Source organism: Hipposideros armiger, unplaced genomic scaffold (assembly GCF_001890085.2).
Source record: "Hipposideros armiger isolate ML-2016 unplaced genomic scaffold, ASM189008v1 scaffold_1236, whole genome shotgun sequence".
Classification (NCBI taxonomy): domain Eukaryota; kingdom Metazoa; phylum Chordata; class Mammalia; order Chiroptera; family Hipposideridae; genus Hipposideros; species Hipposideros armiger.
The window spans coordinates 209421-217539 of record NW_017732586.1 but is presented as its reverse complement, the minus strand read 5'-3'; positions in this window follow the sequence as shown (position 1 = coordinate 217539).

Here is an 8119-nt window from a genome sequence, read left to right as displayed (position 1 = left end):
TGGTGGTTACAAATGTGGGCTCTGTAGCCAGACAGCCTGAGTTAAATGTGTGCTCTATCACTCACTAACTGTGTGGCTTAGGCAGGTTTCTTAACCTCTCTGTGTCTTGGTTAATTCATCTGTAAAACAATAATAGTAGTACCTCCCTTACAGATTTGTTGTGCTTGGAATAGCACTCGGCAAGTGGGAAGCATAGAAAAAAAATGTTAACTATTATCTTGCTATATCCAAAGCAAGGAAATAAGATTTTGAATAAAGAAAGCTTTAAGCATAAGGTGATGTCTATCATTTACTTCTCATTGCAGATATACTGTCCCCTCTTGGGGAAATCATGGAGCCTGTCATTACCCACCTTACCTCAAAACAGTTGACATGAGTTGAGTCAGAGGTTTCCAATGGGTAAGAAAAATGTGTTACCTGACAGTACAGGGCTGGGGGGCGGGAGTAGGAACCAGTGGTCAGCCCTATTTAGGGTCATTTTCCTGGAGTCTTTCCATATGGTAGGCAGAATAATGGTTCCCCAAAGATGTGCACACCCTAATCCCCCTAAACCTTTGGATGTTACCATGTATGACCAAAGGGACTTGGCAGATGTGATTAAGGTTATGGACCTTAAGATGGAGAGATTATCCTGGACCATTTGGACAGGCCCAATCTAATTACATGGGTCCTTAAAAGAAAGTCTTTCCCAGTTGATGTCAGAGTCAGGTGTGACTGAGGAAGAATGGTCAGAGAGATGCAATGTTGCAGGCTCTGAAAATAATGGAAGGAGGCCATGAGCCAAGGGATGTAGAGATGTAGGTGGCCTCTAGAAACCTGAAAAGGCAAGGAAATAGATTCTCCACTGAGCCTCCAGAAAGGACTACAGCCCTGCCCACACCTTGATTTTAGCCCAGTGCGACTCATGTGAAACTTCTAACCTATGGAATTGTAGATAATAAATTTGTGGGGGTTTGTGTGGTAATTTGTTACAGCAGCAATAGAAAACGAATACATTCCATGCAAATCATTTGTTTTATGCACTGTCCTCCTGCTTATTCACTGTCCACAAAAGGCTGCTTCTTCAGCTCTGTCCCTACCTTTTCTGCAGGAGACTGAGTTCCCCTCAGATGGCTCCTAGATAGATCCAGGTATCTCAAGGTATCCTGTGCACACACAGGCATGAGCACAACCAGAGCTCCAGGCCTCCCTGTAGTGACTGCCACTGACCTCTTTGCAGTGGTGGCTGCTGTCTTGCTGCAGCAGGGCAAGCTGCTACCATTCCTAGGTCCTGAGGCAAACCTCTTGGCAGACACCAAGCTGCAGGTGCCTCAGGCTTCTTTAGTTTATGTATTTTTATTCTCTGGCTGCTGAAGTCCGTAGGACCAGGTGAGAGGACAATCAGAATGACAGGCATAATCCTCCAGCCTTCCAACCAAGCAGAGCCTTCACTCTGCACTCTTGGATGGAGTTTTTTCTAGAGGCTCCTTGGTACTTGGTGGGTCTGCTCCCCAGCTGCCAGCCCGGTCAGCCCAAGCCTGGCTCCTGGGCCTCTCTGTGCTTCTTTCACTTAACTTATTTAGTTCCTTAAAAAGTGCTTAGAACGGAGCCTGACATGCAGTAAACACTACACAAGACAGCTTATAAACAAATATTCATGTATTTTATGTTTTTTGTCTAGCCCAGGGGTCGGCAAACTTTTGAGACGGAAGAGTCGCCAGGGGTCAGCAAACCATGGCTCTGAAGTAAAATTGAAAATGAAAATAAAACTATCATAGTTTCGTTATAAAAATTTTAAGGGACATTATTCACATAATGGTGATTATGTAAAAATATATTTGTGGGTTTCAAATAATTTTTAAATTGTTGTGAGGGACAGCATTGGCTGTTTTAGGGGTTGGCAAACTTTTGAGACGGGACGTACCCAAAGAGACGCATGTGGCTCGCGAGTCGCAGTTTGCCGACCCCTGGGTCTAACCTAATTTTTATTTATTTATTTATTTTTATTATTTGTCACAGCCTGCGTGGCAAGGGCAAATGGGACACGAGAGGGGCGACGCAGATTGAATAAGAACAAGAGACAGAAGTCAGATTTGAGAGCAAGACCAAGGGACTCAGCCTAAGAGAGACTGAGCCCCGAATCGGGTCAATGCAAGGCTTTTATTGAGAATCTTCAAAAGAAGCAAAACTGCAGAACGGTGAATCATTAACCGTGTATACGTGGGTGCCTTAAGGCTTGTTCCCATTACCTGACCCCTTTGTACCCCAACAAATGCTATGCCTTCGTACATCACTACACAGCCCCAGGACACTCTGTTACATGTCCTCCCAGGGGAGACAACTGATATCATTCCATCCGGCCTCAGTTTTCCGAGACACTCTCTCCACTACAGGGTATGAGGCTAATGCAGAGGGGGTCGGTCGTGGGATCGGCTGTAAGGCAACAATTATTTTTTTTTAAGATTTTTATTGGGGAATTGGGGGGATGGGAACAGTGCTGGGGAACTGGGGGAAGGGGAACATACAAGTTGCTGTCATTTTTGTTCTTCAATCTAGTTGTGGAGGATGTTGCTTCACTGGCCCAAGTTGGCACCATCATTGCGCTCTTCCCTGGTGAGGCAGATCAGTCGCCGGCTTCTGGATGGCCGCTCATGCTGGCTGCTGGCTACACACGGTAGCCCATGGCAACCCACTGCCACAGGGGCTGCAGCCTACGTCGTCGCTGGCGACTCACAGCAGCCCAGCTCCAGGTTGAGCTGTTGTTCAGCATCTTAGCTGTAGAGGGCAGTGTCACTGGCCCCATGTGGGATCCGAACCGGGGCCCTCTGGCATCCCAAGCGAGTTCTTAACCATCGCGCCACTCGGCCGGCCCCTAGCCTAAGTTTTAGAGCATAGAGATTAAGAACACAAATCCTTAGGTCAGACTGCTGGACTTAGTTTGGATCCTGGCTCCACTACCTACTAAACTATATAACTTTGGGCAAGTCACTTAATCTTCAAATCATTTAATCTTCTAAATTTCCTTATATGTAAAGGAGTGATAATTAATTGTGCCTACCTCTTAAGATGATTAAATGTGCTAATAAACAGGCAGTGGTTTTAAAACATGTCTTCGAATTCTTTGACACTCCCTCATGGGAGCAGATAACCCCTCACCCTTGAATCCCTTGAATATGGGCCCTTAGTGACTCACTTCTAATGAACAGAAGGCAGCGGAAGTGACACTGCATGACTACTCAGGCTGGGGCAGAAAAGACATCCAGCTCCTACCTCAAGTTCTCTCTGTCCCTCTCTCTCTCTCTCTGTCTCTCTCTGTTTCTCTCTCTCTCTCTCTCTCTCTCTCTCTCTCTCTCTCTCTCTCTCCACTTCCCTCCCTCGCCCCCTCCCCACCCCACCCCCACCCCCCATGGGTCTTTGGAGCCATGAATCACCCTGTAAGAAGCTAAGCTACCTTCAAACCACCATTTTGGAAGGACCACAGAGACCACACAATTATACTGACTGTTGCAGCCCCAGCCATTTGAGTCTCCCAGTCCAGACCTCAGACATGTGACTGAGAAAGCCTTTGAAATGACCCCAGCCTCAGCCAGTGAATGTCTGACAACAACTGCCTGAGAAACCCTAAGCCAGAACCTCCTGGCTGAACCCATTCCACCTTCCAGAATGACCAAAGGCAACAATAATTATGACAGTTTTACAATTTTGGATGTTTTGTTCCACAGCAATAGAAAACTCATATACACATAAAACATCTTGCACATAAAAACACTGAATAAAAATGATAGTCTTAATTATTATTATTTCCAACCATCATCATCCTGGTCCACTAGGGCTTCCTTTATTAATAATAGCACTACCATTTATTGACTACTTAGTATAAATCAGACATAGTACATACACAATTTCTTCCCCACTCAATGCCCAGAGCATGAGTATTGTTATCCCCTTTTTACTGACCCTTCAAAAGGTTAAGTCACTTACCTGACATCACATCCAAAAAGTGATGTGGCTGAGATTCAGTCCCTGGCTCCTCCAACTCTAACAGCCTGTCATGAAGCATTCTCCAGTATGGTAACTGCCGCTTGAGTCCCTCTAAAATGTGGCTGGCCCATTGTGAGAACTCTGCCCAGGCTGAATCACCAAGAACTGTCTCCATGAATAACTAACAGGACTAGGGCTCTTGCCATCCCCTGCAACGTTCTTCCAGGCTGGCTTCTGCACTTTCAATCTTAATTCAGCATATGGAGAGTATAGCAACCCACAGGACTCGAGACTCCTTGTCTAGCTTTTGCTTTCACTAGTTGATTGTCACGTGAGATTCAGTAATGATGCTATTAGCCAGCTGTTCTTAACTTGATCCCTTGAGTAATTAATTTCTGATAAATCAACCTCTTGGCATGCACCCAATATGGATACTATTGGTGCCCTGGGCAAAACAAGGCTTTGTGGCCAGACTGCTGGGTTCAATTCCTAGCTTGATCACTTCCTAGTTGGGTGTTGTTGGGCAGGTCACTTCGTCTCTGCCAGACTCAGTATCTTCATCAGTAGAATGGGAGTAATTACAGCACTGACCGCAATGGGTAGTTGTGAGGATTTTAGGAGGTAATCAATACCTTGTATATAAGATGTTTGGCATAGTGCCTGGCACACAGAGCTCAAGAAATTGTTATTGAAATTGTTAATAGCTAGCATTGTTATTTTGTTTATTGCTCAATCAGTACAAAGAAAATACTTCAGCCCCACCTCTAAATTTCTTCCTTAACTTTTCCTCCTTTCCTCAGGCAGGAGCCAGAGCTTGGGATTTCATAGGATGCTGCTCAGAAAGTGTAATCAGGTAAGAACCTTTTCTGTCCTCCCTGTCTCCCCCTTCTCCTGGGAGCACAGTTGTTATTATCAATAATAGGAATGAGAGCACATTCATTCAGTACTGGTGATGTAGCTGCCAGACCCAGTCTTGAGAATAGATAGATAGATAGATAGATAGATATCTCCAAATGCTCACAACAAATCATGCAGATTAGGTATTTTTATTCATTTATTCTTTTTTTTTTCATTTAACAAATACTTATTGTGTTCTTTCAGTGTTGTAAGTACTTGGAATACATTAAAATATAAAACAGACAGAAATCCCTGCTTACATTGTAGAGTGCTGGGACAATTGCAAATGAACAAATATCTGACAAATACAGTATGTCAGCAAGTGACAAGTGCAATGCGGAAAAAGGTGAGAAGGCAGAGAGAGGAGGAGCAAATTGCCCTCCAAACAAGGTAGTCAAGGAAAGTCCTCATTTTGTAAGAAGGTGACATGTGAGCAGAGACATGAAAAAGGTGAGGGAATGATAAGACATGGGGAGACCTCGGGCAGCATTTCATACAAAGGGAACAGCAAGACGTATAAAGGCCCCAAGGCAAGAACATGTGTGGATGTTTTAAGAACGCAGGGAGACAGTGTGACTGGAGTAGAGAGTGACTGAGTATCAGGAGAGTCATGGAGATAGAGGATAGAGAGGTAAGGAAGGGAGGAGCAGAGCAGGTCGCTGAGCTCCAGGTCACTGGAAGGCCATCGGCTTTCACTTTGAATAAAATGAGGAGCCACAGAGTTTTGAACAGAGAGGTGACATGTTCTAACTTAAATTATGAAAGGATTCCTCTGGCTTCTGTGTTGAGAAGAGACCCTAGAAGGGCAAGGGTAGAAGCAGGACACGAGTGGGAAGGCTGTGGTAATGAGTTGTCCTGTCAAAAGATGATGGTTGCTCAGGCCAGGAAGAAACAGTGGAGGTAGGAGAAACAGTCAGATTCTGGACGTATAATCAGAAGTGTATCCAACAGGAGTATATGACTGATCGCATTTGGATCTGAGGCAAAACAGGAGTCAAGGATGACTCCGAGGTTTTTATACTGAGCAACTGCATGGATGGTGTTGCCATTTACTTTCAGGGGAAGGACAAAGTGATGACCACGTCTTGGGGGAAGGTCAGGGGTACAGTATTGGATATGTTGAGCTTTAGATGTCTTTTAAACATCTAAGGAAAAACATGAAATAGGCATTTGGATATAGAAGTTTTCTCCCCATTTTATAGTGAATGACAGAGTTAGGATTTAAATCAAGGTAAGTTCGACTCCATCACCCTTATCTTTTGTGTTAAACACCTGCCACCAGACTTTTGCTTCTGGGCAAGATGGAGTCAGTTGGACCTGATTTACCATCACACATAAAACAACCCAAAAGAAATGAAAAATACAAAAAGATGAAGCAAAGATTTTCAAGGAAGGATTGTCTCCTGAGAGACAAGAAACAAAGGATGTGAATCCTGTAATAATCTAGCTTACTACTTTGAGACATGATGCAATGAGACAGAACCTGGCAGACTCTCTGAGTTGAGAAGAGAAAGTGGAGAGCTTAGAGAGACAGATACCTCTAGATTTCATAAAACAGAGTAACAGAAAAAAGAGAACTATACAGAGAGGGGGCTCTGAAGCTCTACAAAGGGTCCCTCTAAGTATTCAGTGGATTGCTGATCAATGCATGCCTGTTAAGAAATTGACAATGCGGAAAGAACCATCCAAAAGGATTCAAGGGAACAGTGCCTATTCCCACCAGCCAGGCTGGGAAAACTCATAATTGACGGGGTAGAGTATTCGGGAAGGTCTTTCCTCATTACTGGGGAATAATTAGCTCTAAACTGAGCATTAAACTGACCTGCCTAATAAATAATGAAAGCAAAACCCAAAAGGATCAAACTATTTCCAAGTAACTTAAATACATCCCAGAGCAAAATTCAAGAAGCAATTATAGAAATACAAAAATATCCAGCACCTAACAAGATAAAGACCTAATGTCTATCATCCAGTCAAAGCTTACTAGGCATGTCAAGAGGCAAGGAAATATTATCCATAATGAGGAGATTAATAAATTAGAGAAGGACATTAAAACAGTTTTTATAACTATATTCCATACATTCCATATGAAAAGATGTTTAACATCACTAATCATCACAGCAATGCAAATCAAAACCACAATGAGCCATCGCTTCACAACCATTAGAATGGCTACTATAAAAAAAAACAGAAAATAATAAGTTTGGTAAGGATGTGGAGAAGTTGTAATCCTTGTGCCACTTGGTGGGATTGTAAAATGGTACAACTGCTATAAAAAACAGGATGGCAGAAAAAAATAAAAGAAAACAGAATGGCAGTGCCTCAAAATATTAAGAATACAACTACCATATGGTCCAGCAGTCCCACTTTTGGGTATATGTCCAGAATTGAAAGTGAGAGAATAAACTTCTGTTGTTTTAAGCTGCCCCATTTGTGGCACTTTGTTATGGCCATGCTAAGAAAGTAGTGTACCTACACCTAACATCATACTTAATGGTAAAAAAACTGGATGCTTTCCCCCTGAGATCAAGAACAAGACAAAGATATCCACTCTCACCACTTCTATTCAAAACTGTACTGGAGGTTCTAGCTGAAGCAATTAGGCAAGAAAAAAATAAATATAAGGCAATCAGATTGCAAAAAAGAAGTAAAACTGTGTGTGTTTACAGATGACATGATACTATACATAGAAAATCATAAGGAATCCACTAAAAACTACTAGATAAACAAGGTCAGCCAGATTGCAGGATACAATTGATTACAATATATAGTAATCAATTGTATTTCTGTACACTAGCAGTGAACAGTTGGGAAATAAAATCAAGAAAACAAATCCATTTACGATAGCATCGAAAAAGAATAAAATACTTACAAATACATTAAGCGAAAGTAGTGCAAGATTTGTGCCCTGAAAAGTACTATTAAAGAAAATGAGGGCTGGCCAAGTGGCGTGATGGTTAAGAGCTGGCTTGGGATGCCAGAGGGCCCCGGTTCGGATGCCACATATAAGGGCCAGTGACACTGCCCTCTACAGCTAAGATACTGAACAACAGCTCAACCTGGAGCTGGGCTGCCATGAGTCGCCGGCGACGGTGTAGACTGCAGCCACTGCTGCAGTGGGTTGCCATGGGCTACCGTGTGTGGCCAGCAGCCAGCTAGAGCGGCCAGCAGCCACAGTGAGCAGCCGTCCAGAAGCCAGCAACTGATCTGCCTTGTCCGGGAAGAGCACAATGATGGTGCCAACTTGGGCCAGTGAAGCAAC